The sequence below is a fragment of the Schistocerca piceifrons genome, chromosome 5 (genome assembly GCF_021461385.2).
Source record: "Schistocerca piceifrons isolate TAMUIC-IGC-003096 chromosome 5, iqSchPice1.1, whole genome shotgun sequence".
Taxonomy (NCBI): domain Eukaryota; kingdom Metazoa; phylum Arthropoda; class Insecta; order Orthoptera; family Acrididae; genus Schistocerca; species Schistocerca piceifrons.
Window position 1 is genome coordinate 97,578,182 of NC_060142.1, and position 23,823 is coordinate 97,602,004.

Consider the following 23,823-nt stretch of genomic DNA (forward strand, 5'->3'; position numbering starts at 1 on the left):
TGCAATATGCTTGGGACAACAGTACATTTTCAGGCAGACAAACTTTCGAAATTACAGTAGTTACAATTTTCAACAACAGATGGCGCTGCGGTCTGGGAAACTCTATAGTACGATATTTTCCACATATCCACCATGCGTAGCAATAATATGGCGTAGTCTCTGAGTGAAATTACCCGAAACCTTTGACAACGTGTCTGGCGGAATGGCTTCACATGCAGATGAGATGTACTGCTTCAGCTGATCAATTGTTTCTGGATTCTGGCGGTACACCTGGTCTTTCAAGTGTCCCCACAGAAAGAAGTCACAGAGGTTCATGACTGGCGAATAGGGAGGCCAATCCACGCCGCCTCCTGTATGTTTCGGATAGCCCAAAGCAATCACACGATCATCGAAATATTCATTCAGGAAATTAAAGACGTCGGCCGTGCGATGTGGCCGGGCACCATCTTGCATAAACCACGAGGTGTTCGCAGTGACGTCTAAGGCAGTTTGTACCGCCACACATTCACGAAGAATGTCCAGATAGCGTGATGCAGTAATCGTTTCGGATCTGAAAAATGGGCCAATGATTCCTTTGGAAGAAATGGCGGCCCAGACCAGTACTTTTTGAGGATGCAGGGACGATGGGACTGCAACACGGGGCTTTTTGGTTCCCCATATGCGCCAGTTCTGTTTATTGACGAAGCCATCCAGGTAAAAATAAGCTTCGTCAGTAAACCAAATGCTGCCCACATGCATATCGCCGTCATCAATCCTGTGCACTATATCGTTAGCGAATGTCTCTCGTGCAGCAATGGTAGCGGCGCTGAGGGGTTGCCGCGTTTGAATTTTGTATGGATAGAGGTGTAAATTCTGACGCATGAGACGATACGTGGACGTTGGCGTCATTTGGACCGCAGCTGCAACACGGCGAACGGAAACCCGAGGCCGCTGTTGGATCACCTGCTGCACTAGCTGCGCGTTGCCCTCTGTGGTTGCCGTAGTGGTCGCCCTACCTTTCCAGCACGTTCATCCGTCACGTTCCCAGTCTGTTGAAATTTTTCAAACAGATCCTTTATTGTATCGCTTTTCGGTCCTTTGGTTACATTAAACCTCCGTTGAAAACTTCGTCTTGTTGCAACAACACTGTGTTCTAGGCGGTGGAATTCCAACACCAGAAAAATCCTCTGTTCTAAGGAATAAACCATATTGTCTACAGCACACTTGCACGTTGTGAACAGCACACGCTTACAGCAGAAAGACGACGTACAGAATGGCGCACCCACAGACTGCGTTGTCTTCTACATCTTTCACATCACTTGCAGCGCCATCTGTTGTTGAAAATTGTAACTACTGTAATTTCGAAAGTTTGTCCGCCTGAAAATGTACTGTTGTCCCAAGCATATTGCAACAAACAGTGTATTTCTATCGCTGCTCGTTTAGTTTTTATTGCCGTTTCAAATATACCCGTCATTTTTGAAACACCCTGTATCACCGACAACTCTTTGGCAAGCGACAGAACATCCAGTGAAGCAGATTCGACCGTAAATCGTTCAAAATACAAAGCGCCTCAGCAAAAGTTGTAATAACTCAGAGTCAGATTTAATGGAAGGGTGGATGATCTAGGAAGTATTAAGAAAGAGTCGAATTAAGGGGGCGATTTTCTGATGCTCAGAATTTAACGCCGATGTGACGCACATTTGATAGTTTCCACAACGAGACTCTGCCTCGAAATCAGGCACTAAGCCCAAAATCCGCGGGTAGTTAAATGATTTCGGTTACACAATAAGTAACTTACACTGATCAGCCTACACATTATGACCTCTGCCCTCGGCGATTTTGAAAGCTGTCTGGTAGCATTGCGGGCACATGACGCCGTACCACAAGTAAGTGAGTGGAGCAAACATTTACTGGCGTTCACCCTAGCAAAATTATTGGCTGTGTAACAAAAAAAAAAAAATGGTTCAAATGGCTCTGAGCACTATGGGACTTAACATCTATGGTCATCAGTCCCCTAGAGCTTAGAACTACTTAAACCTAACTAACCTAAGGACATCACACAACACCCAGCCATCACGAGGCAGAGAAAATCCCTGACCCCGCCGGGAATCGAACCCGGGAGCCCGGGTGTGGGAAGTGACAACGCTACCGCACGACCACGAGATGCGAGCGGCTGTGTAACATCACGAGTCAATACGCAATAGCATTTGCTGCACTACTTTGCAGTACGGCTCGTAGCTTTGGAGCCGTTGGCGCTCATAGAAACAGCCGCTTCTATCTTAGTGTGACTCATTCGCACCTGACGCTAGCCTAGCCGTGGGAAGCGGTACCTGTATCAATTCGACCGACAGAATATGCAGGCCCCTATGAATCTAAATAAACTATATTAAATATTATTCAGTTTAGTTAAAAGAAGATTGTGTAAAAATCTTAGCTTTCTAGCTGGCATACTTTCTGAGTTAGAGAAAATTACCTAAAACACCTCCAAACGGACACTTGTAAGATTAAAGTCAGTTAGGAGTCATAACAGTTTGTCTTTTAATATCATTTGGAATCATTACTGAAGTTCACAAAATGTTAAGTCAATTAGTTTAATTTTTCATAATTAAAAACGTCAACTATTTTTCATTTTGGTAATATAAAATTCAGGAAAGATCAGTATTTCTTTAATGTGTTGTAGTGTGAATAAATGAGAATGAATGAGAGTGTGTACGTGGGACATAAGAAAAAATTCCATATTATGTCATGTTAAACATTACGTAACTATGTAATGGGAAAGTGTTAAGCAAGCAAGTTGCAACGAAAAATGTAATTTGCCCACCGTGCTGATGACGTATGTCCAAGGGTACTTGCTTTTGTAATAAGGCAGCCAAAATAATAACAGTTTTCTAAAGTTATTTCAAGATTAGTTTTCTTTTCGTTTGGTTTTGTTAAACATTTTATTAATATTTACATGATGAAGTGATGTAAATGCATCTGTGAGTGTTGATTAGAGTAAGACAGTTATAGCGCGGGAAAGAACTCGAAGGATAGTTTTGATTGGCTGGTCATTTTGAACAACCAATCATAGTTAAGCATATCCCGCGCACTGCAAGTAGTTACAGAACCTGGAAGGAGTGGCAGTGGGAGAGTCGCTGGCTAACTAGCGGACGTGCAGGTCGTGTAGGATGTGTCCGTCTACGTTATGAGTAAAGTGAAGAAGTTACTCGTTTCTCGTGTTCAGATTGTATTCCCATGAGAACAATTGCATTTACGGACAGATTGTGAAGATTTGAGCTTTGTGAAGTGTTTTGTTATAAAGAGAAATGGGTGTGAACTTTCGGCCTTTGTAAAATTCCGTGAAATTCCACGTGGCATGCTTTATATTCGTCTATGGAATATCTGGCGAGCAGTTTCTTTTTTAGGAATCCACCGAAAAGGACCTAATGTGAAGCTCATATATTGCAGCAGAGTAATAACCGTAAATTGAGTAGTAATTCGGGTCGGACTTAAGTACATTTCTGGCTGCCTTGTGTGTGTACTGGGTTGTATGAACTGTGCGCTGAAGACAGTGATATTATTCATTCATTAAATACGGGCTGATGCCAAGTGTTTCTTTGACCCTAAAGAAATAAAAGAACTCATTGCAGAATCTTTCCATTTTTCAAAAGAGATGAAGCAATCGCCCTCCACCGGAAAATTGTAATAAGATATTACAGGATAGCTTGCTACCACAGTTTATGTGGACTTTGCAGACGTAAGTATTGACGATGTTTTTCTACAACGCTGCTTTTAACGCTGTCTGAATAGTACCTACGTATGCAGAGAAGCGGGCTGGTGATCAGACACCGTACTGAGGTAGGTAGAACTTTTGTAGTGCACAGTACGACGAGAGACAGTAATCAAACATTACGCGCAAAAAAATTAAAAAACCACCCCGCTGCAGCTGCACATGGGAAAATCTATGGAGACAAAGGACTTTGACAAAGGGCAGATTATCATTACGCAGAGCCTGTGGCGGAGTATCTCGAAAACGTCGAATGTGATGGAATGTTGATGTCCTATAGTCGTGAGCATCTGCGGAAAGAGGTAGAAGGAGAGTGAAACTATCACTAGGCGCTAAACGGTTGGACGTCCACGATTCTTCATAGAACGTGAGGTTTGGGGGCTTGTCTGCTCTGTAAAGTAGGATAGACCGTGATCTGTTGCGTCTCTGCCGTAAGGGTACTGTAATGGTGCACGCATAAGTGTTTTGGAGCACGCCGTTCATCGTATACTGTTGAAAATGGATCTCCACTGCAGACCACCCATATCTGTTCACAAATTGACCCGACGACATCGTCGGTTACGATTGCAGTGCGCACGGGACCATTGAGAGTCGAGGGCCGTTCAATGGAAACTTGTCGCCTCTTCGTGTGAATCACATTTTTGCTAGATTAGGTCGATGGTCGTCTCCACAAACGCCATCATCGAGGTGACCGGCGGCTCTAAACACACAGCGCACCACGGACGCAGGCTGCTGGGAACAATATTATGCTATGGGAGACATTCTCCTGCTTTTGCGTGGGACCTGTGGTAGTACTTGAAGACAAGCTGACAGCTGTGAACCACTTGCATCCCTTCATGCATGATGTCGTCTCCGATGGTAATATCATCTTTTAGCAGTACAATTGTCCGCTTCTCGCACCCAGAATCATGTTACAGTGGTTTGAGGGACATTACAGTGAACTTTCGTCGATGTCTCGGTGTCCAAAGTCACCTGATGTAAATCCTATGGAATTCACTTGGATCCCTATCGGGCGCCATTACCGCGAACGCAAATCAGCGGCCCGTTATTTCCGCAAATTGCATGGCCCGTGCATGGACATCTAACGCTACATATCTCCACAATCCTACCAACAAACTGTCGGATCCCTCATACGCATAATAATGTTTTGGCTCATCAGTGTAAATTTAATGGCCGTATGTTCAACTAAATAAGTGGGGATTACAATTACAAACAAGTGACTCCGAAACCATAATGCAAAAAATATTGAGGAGAAAACGTACCAAAGCATGCCTCTTATTACTAGAACAGTTACAAGATGCAGTAAATCAACTAAAGAGACTGTACACACTGTGCTTGTCCTCTTCTCTTCTGTCGTTTTGCTGAACATTGTGGGATCCTAAACAGCCAGTGCAGCAGTTTCTAACTATCGAGATATTGGCAAGAGATAACGCAGTTGGGTGGCAAGCTTTTCATTGCGGTGTAAACTTGACGAGATATCAGTCCTTATCATTTTCCTCCGAATGCCAAAGTAATTTGTTCATTCCCACCTAAACAGGTTGATCAGCTGGCCCTACAACTCTCGATTATGCAACGCGCAATGATACAACTGATCTTCAAAATTCACGCTCAAGATCTTCATGTTCTCTCGTTCGCTACCGAAAACTATAATCCCTACAGAAAAAATGAATACGACCGTTTTTGTAGGAAATGAAATGTAGTTAAATTTTGCACTAAGATACTTTTTCATTGGGGGCCACCGTTTTCGAGTTAAGAAAAACGTACAAGTGACCTTCAAATGACCAATCCCACGCTCACCCCTTACGAGACATGATTCCTCGTATTTTGTTTGTGGCATTCCCTGCTAACGCTGTACATATAATTCCCACTATACGAAATATTCCTGATATTCGATCTGTGTTCTGGTGTCTACCGTTTGCGTTATTATGTCAGGTGGATATTTCGTTAACATTATTAATTTAAACGTGCTAGTCAGGGTAATGAAAGAAAAACGACTTTTTAAACGTTACGCTTAAGCTAATTACGTTGGCTATTCGATCCAAACTTAACTCTTACGAGCACAGCAGTATCGTAGTCAGAAGGATTGACGAATATAACGATGTAACTTCTTATTGTACGCTGTTAAAATTCACAAAATTTTTAAATAAAATTCACACAATTTGTGAAGTGCTCGACTACGTCGGGGGCGTAAAAAGGCAGATGAATGGAAATCTAAAACGGTCGACCGTGAGAAATAATTCGTGCAGTCGCAAATTTTTATACAGTTGTAGGAGGGACTGCCATGCACAACATAGTAGAAATCATGACCGACGTGGAAGTGGGGGCGTGTTTGAATGTCATTTTTGTACGTTTTTCTTGAATAACTTTAAATTTCGGCCTCTGTCGAAAACGTATCCCGGTAAAAAATTTAATTACACTAAATTCCCTTCGTCCTGTCCAGTAACAGATTGCGTTTAGAAAGCGAGAGTATATGAAAATCTCGCGCGCTATTTCTGAAGACAAGATATAGCTTTGCGGGATGCATAAAATGACAGCAGTAGGGGCAGCTGAAGCACACTGTATACGGAGAAATTTACACAATAATAAAATAAGAGAAATCAGAGGTTGCACGGAAAGATTTAGTTGTTCCTTTTTATCATTTGTTATTGGAGAGTGAAGAATCGACAGATATACTAAAAGTGGCTGCATTGATCGTCTACCACACACTTGGGGGAAGACTGTTGAGTAATAATGCACATGAAATTTCAAATGTAGAAGCGTAAACCCTCAAAGAACTAAAAAAAGTGTTTTTGTACATTCATTAACACTTGTACTTCCGTACAAACCAACAACTAGAAGTTAAAAGGAAGTTTAGTTTTTTTACCAGTTTTATCAGTTTTTATTTACCTAATGTTTTTTAAAAAAAACAAGTACAAATTTGTGAAAACACATAAGAAACATTAAATTTAGTTTTACAATGGACTCAGATAAGTACTGCTTCAGTTACCTGTACCACGCCTAGTGATGTACGTTTTCGATTGCAACCAAAGCTGAAAATACGTAGACTGAACATTATACAAACAAATAAAAACAAATTTTCATCACCCCAGTTCCCAGAACTCCTGAAGATAGACGTTAAGTGTGGACACTGTATCACAGACACAATCCCTTTGACTGTTCTGAGATGTCAATAAACCAGCCCAAAGATGTAAATAACCATGTATGAGCAGCGCTTATTAGACGGAAGGAGTCCGACAGCCGATCGGTTACAGTCATTCCACCAGGAAGGAGGTACACGGCGCGTGTTGTCTGCAGATCAATCATGCCTCGACGGTCAATACCGTGTTCGATTGCATCCACATTGTTGCTTTGTGCCAGGAAGGGCTTTGAACAAAGGGAGTGTCCAGGAGTCTCAATGTTGTTCGTACATGGAGCAGATACAGAGACAGGAACTGTCGATGACATGCCTCTCTCAGGCCGCCCAAGGGCTACTACTTCAGTGGATGACAGCTGCCTACGGATTATGGCTCGGAGGAACCCTGACAGCAAAGCCACCATGTTGAATAATGCTTTTCCTGCAGCCGCAGGACGTCGTGTTACGACTCAAACTGTGCAATATGTTGCATGATGCGCAATTTCACTCCAGACGTCCATGTCGAGGTCCATCTTTGCAGCCAACGCACCATGCAGCGCGGTACACATAGGCCCAACAACATGCCGAATGCACCGCTCAGGACTGGCGTCACGTTCTCTTCACCGATGAGTGTCGCTTATGCCTTCAGCCAGGCAATCGTCAGAGACGTGTTTGGAGGCAACCCGGTCAGGCTGAACGCCTTGGACACACTGTCCAGCGAGTGCAGCAGGGTGGAGATTCCCTGTTGTTTTGTTGTGGCCTTATGTGGGACCGACGTACGCCGCTGGTGATCATGGAAGGCACCATAACGGCCATCCTCCAACCGATGGTGCAACAATATCTGCAGCATATTGGCTAGGCATTCACTTTCATGGACTACAATTCGTGCCCCCCACCGTGCACATCTTGTGAATGACTTCCTTCATGATAACGACATCGCGTGTTCTGCAGACATGAAGCCTATCGAACATGCCTAGCATAGATTGCAAAGGGCTGTTTACGGACGACGTGACCACCAACCACTCTGAGGGATCTACGCCGAATCGCCGTTGACGAGTGGGACAATCTGGACCAGTAGTGCCTTGATGAACTTGTGGATAGTATGCCACGATGAATACAGGCATGCGTCAGTGCAAGAGGACATGCTACTGGGTATCAGAAGTACCGGTGTGCACAGCAATCTGGACCACCACGTCTGAAGGTCTGATACAACATGCAATGTGTGGTTTTCATGCAATAAAAATGGCGGGAATGATGTTTATGTTGATCTCTATTGCAATTTTCTGTACAGGTTCCGTAACTCTCGGAACTGAGGTGATGCAAAACTATTTTTGATGCGTGTATAAACCAAACTAGTTGACTTTTAGTAGATGGTTGAAAAACAAGCCTGAAGCTATTGCCGTTACACAATAGTAATGAGAGGCTATTCATCCTTGTCGTACATGATGCATTAGCTAAAGAACAGGATACCATGTGAAAATCCTTTGTAAACTGTGTTGATATCAACAATCATGAATGACTGGAATTTGGAGAGTTCAAAGTCATTGTGATGCTGTTCGGCTTTCAAAGGGGTTACATTACGTACCGCTGCTATCTGTGTGATTGCGACATTAGAGCGACAGAAAACCACTACACAGAGGGAATGACCTCCAAGAACAGCTCTGGTGCCTGGGTCAAAAAATGTTGCCGGTGAACCTTTAGTTAATCCGAACAAAATTGTTCTCCCACAACTGAAGTGGGGCTCACGACAGCATTTGTTATGGCTGTGCATTTTAGTATTTGTGTAAGAACTTTCCACCAGTCAACACACAGAAGATCGCATGGTGGTATTCACTGGTCTATAGATATGCCAGCTGTTAAGGGACACACAGTTTGATTCCACACTAACCCTGGTCAGCTACGTACGTGGCACTGATTTCGTAAAGTGACTATTGTTTTTTGGAAACAGGAGAGACTAAAATTACAGGGAACGTCTTATGGACGAACTCTGCCTGCAACATGATCCTGAAGATGCCCTTCCTTTTCTCCCTCTTCGATGTATTCCCACAAAATTGTTGTGCATTCACTGATTAGCATGACGAGCGGTTCCACCAGGGCATTTCTGTCATGGAAAAGCGGTACACAGGACGGTGGACTACGGCTTTGCGTTCTCCTGAATCCTACAGACAGATGACCCAGACATCACCCACAAGCGGAATGCAAATTGAGTAAGTTCTGGTAACTTACATACTGTACTGGTTACAATAGCAATATTCTGTAAACTTAAATTATCCACTTACTTTAACCCTGAGCTAGGAGACAGCTTTAATCGTGACATTCATGTTCAGCGAAAAGAAATTTTTCAAGACCGTGTACTTTGGATCCTGCACTAAATTTACTGTGGGCCAGTGTTACCTAGTGTATCAAAATGCACGTTATTTCTTCCATTTATGGAGCTTTTTAAAAGGATGAAGAGCTATTTTTATAGATCGATAAATCCGATTTATCGAGGTTATGATTAGGAATATTTGAGCGTGTATTACACCTTCCAGATCGGGAGATATTCAGGCAACATATATCAGCGACAGAAACAGGGTTGCCAAACACGTTTGCCACCGGTGATGTGCGAAAGCCTGCTAAAAAGTAATACGTCAGAATATTTTATGTGAAAACTCTTTAAGCTATTTTAAATAAAAAAACTTTATTAACATTGTACCGCTTTATTATTCACAACTACGTATTTTCTCAACATTCTCACACCAGTTTGATGATTCCGTTAGTGTAGAGTGTTTGACTTTGTCGATGGGGCCACATCACCACCTCTGTTTGCACTGCTTCATCACTATCAAAGTGAAGTCCTCGAAGCCTTTCTTCAAGTTTTTCGAAAAAATAAAATCCGATGGGGCCGATTCGGGACTTTTTGGAGGGTGAAGTGATGAGCAGTGACTGCAGCAGTTGTCACGGCGCTCATGTGAGGTCTGACATTGTCAGGCTGAACGAATTAATTATTGTTTACTGCTAGGTGCGAAACTGTATATGGAATCTCCTTTGTAGTTTTAGTTTCTTATTGTTATACTTTGTTGTAATAAGTAAAGCAGTTGTGGCATGCACGTGGATATGCACTACGTCTTACGCAGTCGCTTTTGCAACTAATTAGATATTTGTTATTTTCAGTGCTATTCCAGTGTGCCTTCCCATTTTTGCTTTTCTAAGCGTTTTTTTTTCTGTGTTATCGTGTGAAATACTGTGATAAACATGGCGCGTGAAAAGCGTGCTACGAGGCTACAAAGCATATTGAGAAATCACAGTGATGATGAGCGTAGCGTGTTATCACCACCTTGTAATGAATTGACGAATGTCCAAGATACCAATTTGGTAATAGTGCTTAGGAACATAGACCAGGCAGTAAATAAGGGTGTAAAAAGTGAAACAATCAGTGAACAGAGAACCACTGTCGATCGATCGGTCGGTAACATTTGACCTCAGGAATGCCAAATAACAGAACAAAATCTTGTAAATACCGTGCATTCAGGTTTCGTGTCATTACATTTTCCTCCATTAAGTCACGACACACTTTCTGCTTTTCGAAATATGAGTATCGCCGGTGCGAATTCACTGCCGAAAAGCTCAAAGTGACATGAAACAACAGAACAAAATCTTGCAAATACCGTAGATTCAGGTTTTTCGTCATTACCTCTTTCTCAATTAAGTCAAGATTCATTCTTTGCTCTTCAAAATCCGAATATTGCAGGTATAGATGCACAGTCGATAAGGCACAAAGCAATATGTTTCATTCACTAACACATTGTTACTGTAATTAATTCAACAAATGAAACTAGATCATAAACAAAGACTGCAACATATGGAACCAAATCAGAAACAAACACAGCAACTAATGGAACAAAATAAAAACGAACACAGTGAAACCTTCAAAAATTAGACATAACTGAACAAACGCTTAAACAAACACGCGAAGATTTAACTGCTGAGTTACTTAAAATTGAATCTAAATGTCAAAAACTTGTAAAGAAGTAAAAACACAAATTTGTGAGCATTTTCAGCCTATTTTTTCGCGACATGAAAACACATTACAGAATCATTAAGCAGCCATAAGAGGACTGCAGATCATTGTTCACGAAAATCGCGACACCTTGCAGGCTAAAACTGACTCTGTTGCATCTGCCGATATGGTCACGCAACTTGTAAGAGAACCGGAAAACTTGAAGGACACAGCAGATATGATTACGACACAAATGGACGCTCTAAAATTTGGTTCAGAAAAACACGCGGAGGAAATTAGCACATTATCGGAAAAAGTAGCCGAACTTTCGGATCAGTTAACAAATTTATCTACGAAGAATGATACAACGGTGGTAGCCTTTACTGACACAGAAGAGTACAAGGAAATTAGGAGTTTCAAACAAAATCAGAAACAAATTAATACGCAACATAAAAGAGAAATGCGGGAAGTACAAGATCAGTTGGCACACGTGATAGAAGAATTACATTTTTCGGAGGATACTCGCCCTCCGACACGGAAAGAGGGATTTAGAAATACGGCAAATTCACAAAGTAATAATACAGCGTATATCGGAGATTTCGAAAGGAGTTGGTAAGGTGTACCGAATCTCAGGATGGAACCGCCGACACGGCGTAACAATGACAGATCTGCGATTCGCCGACACGATGATTTTGACTATAAGCTCTTCATCACAACGTGTAAATTTAAAACATTCAAGAATTCTAGTAATAACATACATCCACAGACTTGGCTTCATCAATTCTCTTATTGCTTTCCTCCTAATTGGTCATTACAAAAAAATCAACATTACAAAAAAATTAACAAAAGATTATACCACATTTATCGTCTAAACCCGTTTATTGAGAAATAGTTTACTTTCTGACTTAGTCGTTGCTATTAAATTTTTCAGTTCAAATTACTATTACGCTTTGTCACAGCATGCAGCGATGTTTTGAAGTTAAATATCTAGTCATGAACCTATGGAACATATTAACAGAGTAATTTTGCGAGTCCACTTTTATGGGGAACAGAAGACACATCTTATTTTGTGTACATTTTTGCTTGCTAGTTGCACGATTACGCCACGAGTATAAAGTTCACATTCTTGAGAAATATTTTTGTTTAAAGTACTTTCTGAGAGTACACAGATGACAGAGTATTCGGTTTGTTTGACGGCTGCACGATTACAGTACGACGTTACTTAGCAATGACACAATCTTCATTATTGCTTTTGCGCTGTATCTGTTTTATATGTGCACATTTTTTCTACATTCTTTGGAAAAGTAAAACATGTTTCGGTAATGACTTTTGTGGCATAACTACAATGAGACAGGTATTTTTTGTAACACAACAATACGTTACACTATAGTACTTTCAAGGTCACGGCAATAAACTTAATAAGTACGACATTAACAGGCATAGCACTTTACTTTTGCATATGACAATGGTAAGTACATTGATTTTTGGAGAACTTTGCTTGTGAATGATCATAACTACGACGCTTGGTACAATTTTACTGTTAGCCAATGACAGAAATTATCTTACAGCAAGAAGCATAGTTTAGCGCTACAGGACACGCATCTGAGTGATTAATTTTTGTACTTGGAACATGCAGAAATATTTTTGAATCACAATGATACAGAGAAGGTTTTCGGCGATACATTTCATTCTGCGGTTTTAACCTGCAACACCTGAGGTATAATTAATTAATCCTCATGGGGGTATGCCTACTTTGTGTACCGTGCGTGTGGCAAGCGCAAGGAACCCTAGCTAATATGGTATTTGCTTATACAATTTTATACATCGGTACCATATTTCCCTAACACAGAATTACACAGCTATCTGGTCATTTAACTGAGAGGAATGAACTTTTTCAGTATCTCTCTAACACATATATATGTAGTTACACAGTTCAATTACTTTGCATTTATGAAATTTTAGTTTGTCTGCATTTTGTGAACAGTTTACATATATTTTCGGAACCACTGTGAAACTAGGAGGGCTTTGAGAGATATATAGTGGATAGGATCATGATTTTTCAAGTATATTTGAGGTAGATGTCACTACCAAAACGAACGAGAAAGCGTTTTTCTTGGAGATTTTAAAATTATTGAAGAAAGCTACGACGATTTTGAGATTTGATTGAGGTGTTATGAAGATATTATTACAACGAAGATGTGTATTGTGATTTTGAGATATGTTTATGATCAATAAGACGATGCTATATGGGGAATGGGTTTACGCTATTGAATCACTATCAACATACATGTATAGGAATAATGAGGAGGGGTTTGGGACTCTGGTTTGTGGAAAAGAATGATGGAAACTGTGCATTATAATTTAAGAGTTATAGGATGTGAGTATATATGTGAATGTGAGTACCACAATGCCAACGGAAACTTTTTGGCGCTGTTATTGATGAGATTTCACTTCAAAATACTTCTCCCATAAGTTTTCAAGCTGTGAAATTTTTTATTTGTATCAAACTGTCACTTTACCAAACTGCTGCCGTGAATATTTTCGTAAAGAGTACATGGGACTTCGATGTAATACTCTACTACTCCCAGCTGCACACTAGCTGCATGGAAAAACCCATTGTTGTGTTGCCTTTCAAATGCACAGCTGTAGTAAAGAGAGGCCATTAACCTCGCTATTGATATTGCTTCTCAGAATGCGCCACAAACACGACATATTACCTCTACCTGAAAACATATGACTACACTTTGGAGCTCGTACTTTGTGCTATTTACTGAAATGCTTATGAAATGATGAGAAATATTCGTACATCTACACACCTGATTATGACAAGTGTCTTTCTACGAGAGTTGAGATAATTTTTACTGACTTATGAAATGGCATATGGCTGGTGAATGTAATTTTTATGCTTCGCTTTGATATCTAGTTTGTAGCTGCCGTGCAGCATTGGTTTTATAAAATAAAATTCAATACATATGCCAATGTAAACACTTTCTGTCAACAGATCCATTAAACAATAAATAATAATTCCATGTTTTTTAAAAAAAGAGCACTTCGAAAAGAAAGGATTTTTTGTAGAATAAGTTGTTGCAGTGCACCACTCTAGTGTGAAGATGCGACATAGACATTAATATGTGAATAGACATTTCCTTTATCTGCATTGCTGTCTTTATGTAATAAATTTTCTGCTTAGGCTTTCTCATGTTTAGGTATAAGTAATTGCATTTGCTGCTGCTATTTGTCAGGCATTGTAAAACTGAATTTTACTTTGTATTACTCCCATAAGCCAGTTTTACCACTGATTTATTTTTCTTGTTTGCTGCATATTACCTTATATTAATTGAATGTTACACTTTTTTGCTAATATAGATATGCTGCTGCTTGCATTACCAATCTGCATTTTTGTCCTTGTTGTTTGTGCTAATTGTTTCACACTGCTGCACTGCCTCGTTCTCTACTGTATATATCTGAGCTCAGTAAAGTTACCTTAAGAAGGGGTTATGCTATATAAGAAAATGAGTTCTCATAAGTTGGGAAGAAATGCATTGAGAAGCTAAAGGTTTGGCCAAAAAGTATTGTATAATAAGGAATAATTATTTTTAAAAAGGAAATGAACAGATAAGTAGGGTACAGTGACAACAGGTTTGAGTAGAATTTTCTTGGAAACAAATGATGAGGTAAGAAATACATGAAAGTGTAAATACAGAAAACATACTTAGTTCCACATTTATTAAAAAAATCGTAAGGGAGATATCCAGGAATTAAATGAAGTAGTTCCGGCTGAAAGTTATAGACGGATACGCATGAAGGATATTATTTAAAGGAGAAAAATGATAAAGAGGTAGACAATGTTCACCATAAGTACTGCAGTACCAAATGTTACACTGAACACAGACCCTGTCGCTTCTTTTTGTGTTATTCCGCTATGTGTTTATGTGTACCCTTGTGTGTCTGTGTTCTTCCTGATAAGATAAAATGGGTACAATTTTTTTTCTTCCTAATACTAAGCTGTATTCACTATGATGAGGAATACTGGTATCCTCAAATCTAATCTGTTTTTATAGCATATTTTTTACTTTGAAAAGATGTTTAGAGATTATTTATTCTGTTTTGTTTTCTTTTAATGCTCATGTGTCAGGTTAATGTTTCTAAAGATATTATCGTTTTTCATTTATTTACTCATGTCATAATTACTGTAATACTCGTACATATGGTTATTGCTGTTCTTTTTTATAAAGCCTGTATTACGATGAGTGTTATCTCTATTATCATGTTCTTGACTGTAATGATATTTTCTTTAGCTTTGTAACTGTGTTCTTATGCTTGTTACTATATAGACACCAGTTCTTCAAGTAAATAGTAGGGATTCATTTAACTACACACACTGTCTGTTGGTCATACTATATGTATAAAATGTTGGAGGTAATATGACTGTGTTAGTATTTGCATGTGTGTTGATAATTCAGCAAGGGACTAGTTAACAGTGCTGCTGGTTCTAAGGATATTGCAAAACATTAGTGAGTACGCAAGTGGTGGTTCATAGACTTCCTACATTATCCTCAACACTCTCCAGTTGTGACTGTGCACCTGCACAGTCCCAACAGATGGCTGCTGGCCATCTGTACCAGGTCTACAGTGGGTCTGCAACTTTGGTGGCCCATTACTACCATAATTTGTACGAGGACTACAGTGGGTCTGCACCTACCACAATCTCTACAATAAATACTGTGGGTCTTCTCTGTGTTGACCCACCAATTGTACTAATATTCTTCAAGAATTCGACTGACTCTGCTGTGGATCTACTCTGTTGTGGCCCATTAGCAATCTTCATGTCAACAATCAGCACTGTGGTTTCGTTGGGACGACAACACTACTTCTTCAAGACTGTATGGAGGTCCACTACTTACTTGTGCATTTTCTTTTACTGCTCAGATTTTGTCCATAAAACTGTCATAGACTACCCTTCTGATGAATGATTACGACTGTCTTTAGGGACTGTGAGGACAATTTTTACTTTATTGACCAACAGTATATTACTAATTGTGTGCATCTGATCTACTTGATGTTGTTAATATAAAAAATTTTAACAAATTAATCTTGGTCACTGTCGAAAACAATTTGTAAAATTCTTTGAGGGGAGCAGTGGGGCTATGCAAGTGGCCTGTTTATATGTTTGTATCTTGGCAGCGCTTTAGACTGCATTGATACCACTGACAGCACCGTGCGCCCTCTGCAAGAGACTCTATGGCTGGAAGGACTCGCAGTTGGAAGTCAATAGTTAGCAGTGATAGAGGTTAGATGCACTGTTAGCTCGAGCAGACGGTTTGGACGTGTTTAATATTGGTTGGACATGACTGTAAACTGTGGGTAATGGAATTATTGACGATTATACAATTTTTGCAGCTGGATGTCACGGACGATTATACATATTTTTTGAACTGGATGTCACATGATTAAGGTAAAATCTGCTAAATACATTGTTTGCTCTGCAACAAAATCTTTCCTTTGCTAACCACATGACTATTAGTGGTTGGAGCCTACAGTAGTTAGAATCTTTTTATTTAGCCAGCTGTGTACTTGCTGTATTTGCTGCAGTTTACGTCATGAAAATTTTCTGTGAGGTAAGTGAGTTATGAAATGCATTTATGTTAATTAATATTCAGATTGAGCTGCATTTGTATATTGTAGATCATTAATGAATAGAATAAGTTTGAGCTGTATTTGTCAGGGAAAATTCTGTAGATCTATGATCAAACGATGAGGACAAGCCAAGTGACAGGACGTTCAGTTTCACTCAGCAGTTTTAGAAGGTTCAGTTGCATTAAGCAACTTAAGTAAAAACGTAGACGTTTCACCTTCTCAGTTATTTCAGTTTAAGTAAAGAATTTACATTTAGAAGTTCCTAGTGGTAAAATTTAGGATCACCACTTACTGTAAACATTCGAGTTTACAGCGGTAAGGAGTGCCTCGTTTATAACAAGGTGTTTCCTGATATTTGTGGTATCGTGATATTAGTTTACAGCAAAGCATGTTGCTTCACGTAGCATTATTTTCTAGTGTCACTTGTGGTAACCATTTTGAATAGTCAAACGACTGTACTGAAGAGTGAGTTGAGAACCAGAAAGCCTTATGCAGGCTGCATGCACATAAGGCAGAACGCAATTCAATTCGTTTAGATACTTTTGAGCACGATAGTACATTAACAAGTCCAATAAAGATCGTAAATGGTGGTCTCCTTTCAGACACAGCTGTTACTTCGGGCTCCAATCATAGTGGATAGTGATATTCCGTCTTACAAACATCATTAAAGAGAAGAGGAACATATTACGATTCTAATTGCTGCTGATAACTATGACTGGAGCAATGGTGAAATGAAGGATCGCAGGGCAAGCTGTAGCAGTACACGTCGTAGTTTGTTAATGATGCGGCATTCAGGAATTACGCTGAACTTAAGAAAATGTCTGGTGAGTGACCGGACCAGACAACTGCATAAAGCCAACAGTAGAGCTGGTGTGAGTTATACATACCAATTCCCGTCGCCGGCTTTGAACCGTGACGTAATGATGTTCTTTTGTTGGTTGTTTATGTACTGACATACTGAGCCAGGAAAGATTAGAGACATATGCATCTCCCTTACACCTAACCAGGCATTCCACGAGTTTTGCGTTACACATATTACAATAATTATGTTATAAATAATATTTAATGTGGAAAACCATATTTATGAATTGCCACAGTGCGTATAAAACGCAGAAAGAAAGTACAACAATAAATAAAAATTACGGGAAAGCAGGTTTAAGCTATGAGTGCAGGAAGCACTGTACATGAGGGAAAGGGAGAGCAGAGGAAGGGAAGTAACAACGTGTTAAAACACAACTAATTACCTCGAAGACAGCGGGCTATTGACTCATTGTTAACACGGATTTAAAAAACATAGTTCTTGTGAAACACAACTATTTATTTGCTCGCTAAGTACTATTGACAGAGGAGTTTTAATTGATCCGTATTTCTACACATCCAGAAGGCTTTTGAAACCGTTCGTCACACGCGACTTGTAACCGAATTGCGTGCTTATGGATTATCGTCTCACTTACGCGGCTAGATTCGTCATTTCTTGTCAGAGAGGTCACAGTTCGTAGTAACTGACGGAGAGTCGTCGAAAAAACTAGAAGTGATTTCTGGCGTTCCCCAAGGTAGTGGTACTGGCTTTGTGCTGCTCCTTATCTATAGCAACGATTTAGGAGACAATCTGAGCAGCCCTATAAGATTGTTTGCAGATGATGATGTCATTTACCGTCTATTAAAGACATCAGAAGATCGAAAGAAACATCAAGACGATTTAGAACAACATCTGTAAGATGAGAAAATTGCGATTGACCCTTAACAAAGAAAAGTGTGAGGCCATCCACGTGAGTGCTAAAAGGAATCCGTTAAACTATACGATAAATCAATCAAACTAAAGGCGGCAAACTCTACTAAATACCTAGGATTTACAATTACAAACAACTTAAATCGAAAAGAACATTCAGAAAAGTTGTAGGGAAGGCGAACCGAAGACTGCACTTAGAAGATACAACAGATCTACTAAAGAGACTGCCTACATTATGCTTGTCCTTCCTCTTTTGGTGTAGTGCTGCGTGGTTTGCGATCCTTGCCAGATGGGATTAACTGAATACATCGAAAAAGTTCAAAGAAGTGCAGTGCGTTACGTATTACAGAGAAATAGGGGAGAGAGTGACGCGGACATGATACAGGATTTGCGGTGGACATCAAAGGCGTTTCTCGTTGCGGCGGGACTCTCACGAAATTTCAGTCACCAATATTCTCTCCGCTGAATGCGAAAATATTTTGTTGACGCCAACCTGCTCAGGGAGAAACGATCATAACAATATAAGGGAATTCAGAGCTCGCATGGAAAGATATAGATCTTCGCCTTTTCCGAGCGCTATTCGAGAGTGGAATAACAGAGAATTATTGTGAAGGTAATTCGATGAACCCTCTGTCAGATTCTCAACTGTGATTTGTAGAGTATTCATGTAGATATAGACCTAGATGAATGAAAGGAAACGAGAGTCAGTTTTTCATAGAATAGAGTAGGTAAAAGGGCTACAACTGCGAGAAGTTCGGGGCAGTGACTTCTCTGCTTGACAGAGGAAAACCGGCCGCATGTGCTGATTTATGTGCAAGCCTATGAGGATGGCTATACAAACTGCTTCAGCTTCTTCCTGAAAGGAAGAGAGCGTTGAATTTTGCACAGGTTGCAGGACAATTGCGTCCGGCGCATGTAGGATACCAGACAAGTGAGAAATTGTGTTCCAGTTATAATGAAATGACGTATATCTAAAATCTGAAGCGAAGTACTGGGGTCCAGGCGCTCTGAGTAACCGATTTTGTAACTTGACTGCCCACAAGCAACATAACTCTTTGCATGAAATACTGGCGTGGCTATACAGACGAATGTTACAGGTATACCGCACTAGAGCATTCACTGACCGTCTCGTGTTCCCGCAACTCGTGATGTGTTAGACAAAATCGCAATAGAGGGGGTTCGGGACAAAAAGTGGTCGCAAAAGTTCGGGTTCCGTTTCCCGCGGAAATGTGCTTCGGAACTCTCTAAAGGTATGGGGGAAATCGGAAATCTGCATGTATGTGCAGTACTTTCTGCCTGCCTGAGGTGTTCATCCTAGTTATTCACTGTTCTGTGGTATAGTGTTGGAACAAGGTCGAGAGACAGCACTGTTCGCAGAATTCTGAGCTCCTCTGATATGTCACTAATACCACTTGGTACTTTTTAGTGTTTTGTTCCTGGCGTTGTGCTCACACTAAAACAGGTCACCGTCCATTAGACAGCCACAAGATACCTTCAGGTGGATATTGTCATGTCGAACGTAATATAGGCATATGTGTTGCTATACACACCGTAACGGTATGGGTACAGATATTTCGAACTTTTGGTGACTGTGGACGGTTTCCTGAACAATATCACATCAATATTTACATCATTTTCAAGACTAATAATTGTAGCTATTGCAAGTCACATGTTTTTACATTGGTAGTACCTCCACAAACATATGGCAAGAGTACAAGCTATGAACGCATATTTTTTCCCTAGGCAGCGGGTCAGAGGTTGTAGTGTGGATACGTGGACACAAAATGGCTATACTGCCAGAGGTAGTCCACTTAGCGGTGCAGTTGCGATCGTATGGAAGATATCACTCAGCAAGTTACGTGACTTGTTTGCGGTAATATTATTTGGTACAGAGCAAAAACAAACAATACACTGATGTGTGTGAATATGAACGTATCACGTAAAAAATATCTGTACTGATATCCTTACAGCACATATATTGATTATGCACGTGTACTCAAATGTTCCGTTGCAACTCCACTAAACTAGGATGTCTGTGCTGTTGTTAACAGCTACAGAAATGAGACACTGCCTAGACACGGAGTTACCTGCAATATTTATTCTTCTTAACTGTTGAGATGAGCTTCAAAATGCAATGGGCAATAAAAGTGATGAAAGTTTTCTTGTGTCGCTTCGAGAGGAAGCTAAACGACTTAGGGTATACATACCGCCAGTACAACGTAACATTACTACTGGAACTTCATGTCGGACCGAGAGTCGAAATAGTGACTTTTGGCTTTTCGCGGGCAAGATCTTTACCTATTGAGCTACCCAAGCATAACTCGCCCTCACAGATTTACTTCCGCCAATACCTCATCTCCTATCTTGCAAACTTCACAAGAGTCCACTCGAGAAACTTGCAGGACAGACATCATGTCCTGTACCTAAGGCATGTCTCCACAATAGCCATTCTTCCCGAAGTGCTAATCATGCAAACTTCTCAGGAGAGCTTCTGTGAAGTTCTGAAGGTTGGAGGTGTGGAAATAAAGCTCTGAGGGCGGTATGTGAGTGGTGCTTGGATAGCTCAGTCGGTAAAGGACTTGCACGCGAGTTTTGGTGGAGCACACGCCTCTAATCTGCCAGGATGATTCATGTCAGCGCACACTCTACTTCAGAAGGAAAATTTCATTCTTGGAACATATAATTAATGTTGCTGTCTCATCGCTGCATCATACAACACTCATCAGTTTCGTCATCTTTTCAATTTACTCTGACAGTGAGAGTTGATTGCTGTGTCTAATGTTTAAGTTGCAAAAGCAAAGAAATTCAGCTGGAGTGTTATCGAGAAAATATTTCTACAGAAGGTACAACAATGGTATAGACATGAAAAGTCTTAGGATTTCTAGACACAGCGGTATCCTCGCAATGGTTACGTCGCGACCTCTTTATGGGGCCACCACGGAACAGCAACTTTTGTTGTCACTTTCCTGCTCAGTGTATCTTACCTCACAATTGCAAAGAAGACGCCGTGAGATCGGATTAAACGAGAACGAGGTTAAACAGATCTTCAATCCTAATAACCGGTCCAGAGAAGCGCGAAGACGTGAGAAGACAGCAAGATGCACCAAGAACAGAAGACACAACAACGCACAAGATTTGGAACAAAGAAGAGTCTGGACCAGAAGAGATCAAGAAATCATTTCAAATCCCTTCCCATAAAAGACCATTATTGCATTTAACTACCAACGAGAATCAAGTTTGACTGTTCTAAAAGTATAAACATACGATATTCTTTATGGCAAATTCCAACACCTTCAGATGTCATACCGAAAAATGGGCGATAACAACTCGTACGCAAACCTAGAGACGAAGAGACCAACGATGAACCAGACTCGACGAAAGACGAGGAAAAGTTTAAGCTGCCAGAAAGGGATCTCCAATACATCACCATGGGCATATGCAACATGAAACAAAGGCAATCACGCACTCACGGCACGCTCAGATGTTCAGCCACCTTTCTCTGCCTACCGCCATTCCATACTGATCGGAAAAGCGGCGAGATGCATACCAAGCGTCGTTCCATACTCAACAGAGACACGGCGAGGCACACGATCGACCGTCATTCCATTTTCGAAGGAGACAGGTCGAAGAAAAAAAATGACAAATGTCAAAGATGTAGGAGAAAGAACAGCCTGTGACAGACTACTATCCGATAAAAGGGAACTTTTTGTTGTGTTTAAAAATATGTGAGTCTGAAGATTTTTAGGTGTTATTTATTAACGATGTAATATTTTATTCTATCTTGAGTTGTCAACAATATTTTCTTAAATTGCATATTTTTTCAACATGTTTAAGTAAAGAAACCTAATATTAACATTTTTGGAGCGTTAAGATTCTAGTTTAATGTGTTCATGAAAAACATAGGATAGATAAATATGAAGGGGTTTAGCTATACCATGATGTCAGTTTAAATTTTGTAAAGTAATTAGTAGGATTAGAAATTAAATATTTTTGTAAAAGTCAAATTTGAAAAATTTTGTAAAGTCATACATAATGCATAGAGTTAAGACTTTTGGGGAATATAGCCATATTAATGTATACCTGTAATGTCATGGATATAGTTGAATTTTAGATCATAAAGCTTAATTGTAACAAATGAACATGTCTTCAGCTAGGATTGATTTGAAAGGTAGAGAACAGTAACATTTATCATAAAAGGGGAGCATAGTATTAAATGGTTTCCTCAACTTCAGTACATATCCATCATCATGTAACATAAATTAGGTAAACAATAAAACCTAATCAGTCTCCAAAGAGGAAATTTTTGAAAATTATTTGAATAAAAATTAAAATTAAAAATGTAGTCAACTATTTTGAAACAAAAATTTCCTTAAATTAGTTAAATAGAATTGTATAAAAAACAGAAAGTTACAGTCAATGTTAAATTATAAAAGAAAAAAAAAAGAAAATCACTTAAGACATTTAATCAGTCGACATGAAATCAAGTATAATAAGAAATAATGAGACTGAATCTAACCACTGTTTAAGTTATACAAAATATTAGAATAGGAAGTTGGTTGATAAATATGTCAATTGCTATAATCATCAGTTGCAACCAATTTTGCAACCGACTTCAATCAATTACTGAACCATTGATGGACCCAGCACAAAACTGAACATGGAAGCCGGAGGATATATAAGGTGGCAGAATAAATAAAGGTCAGATTCGCACTTTACATGAAAGCTTTATACATCACAATGGGAAGGCGAATAAGACACCTAACTTAATTTGGCGGTAATGAGTAAATTTGCCTATCAGTATCTAATGCGAAAACGGGTGACACTCAACTGACGGTAATTAACACACCACTCCTATAATGCATGTTTGAGCGGAAGGTGAAACAAGCAGTGAGGGGCGTTTTAGTTTGGATTCAGAGGGATAAGGGCAGAGGCAAGGCCACGCTACATGGGTTACCATGGAAACGACTTAAAGTGAAAGTCAATGACCGACCAGATGACTCAGATAGGGAGAGCGAGTATAACGGCCCATCTGAGGGAGGAAAAGAAAGCCTGTAGAAAACTCCATTTAGGAATTCCAAGTGGATACAAAACAACACCAGTGACACATTTTCGATCATGTGTCCAGCGAGCAGTACACATGTGAGACAGTCAATGTACGCATTTAGGAGTCTGGAATCTGCACAAAACGTCCGATTGGCGGAAACGCGCTAGGAAGGAGAAAAGAACTAAAGTTTCGACGCAATTTAATTGTAGGGACCTTGCGATTGGTAGAGATGTGGCAAAGCGATATGAAATTAACCGAGCATGTTAGAAATGGGACAGAGAAGGTGAATAATCGACCTCGGTTTATTGGAAGAATTTTGGGAATGTGTTCTTCATCTGTGAAGGAGACCATTTGAGGAAGCTAGTGCGAGCTATTTTCGAGTAGTGTTGGATTGTTTGGAATCCTTACTAGGTCGGATTAAAAGAAGATACAGAAGCAATTCAGAATGTTTATTACCCTTAGTTTCGAACAACACACAATTATTACGGAGATGCATTGTGAACTCAAGTGGAAATACCTGGAGTGAATGCGACCTTCTTTTCGAGGAACACTATAGAAAAAGTTTAGAGAACTAACA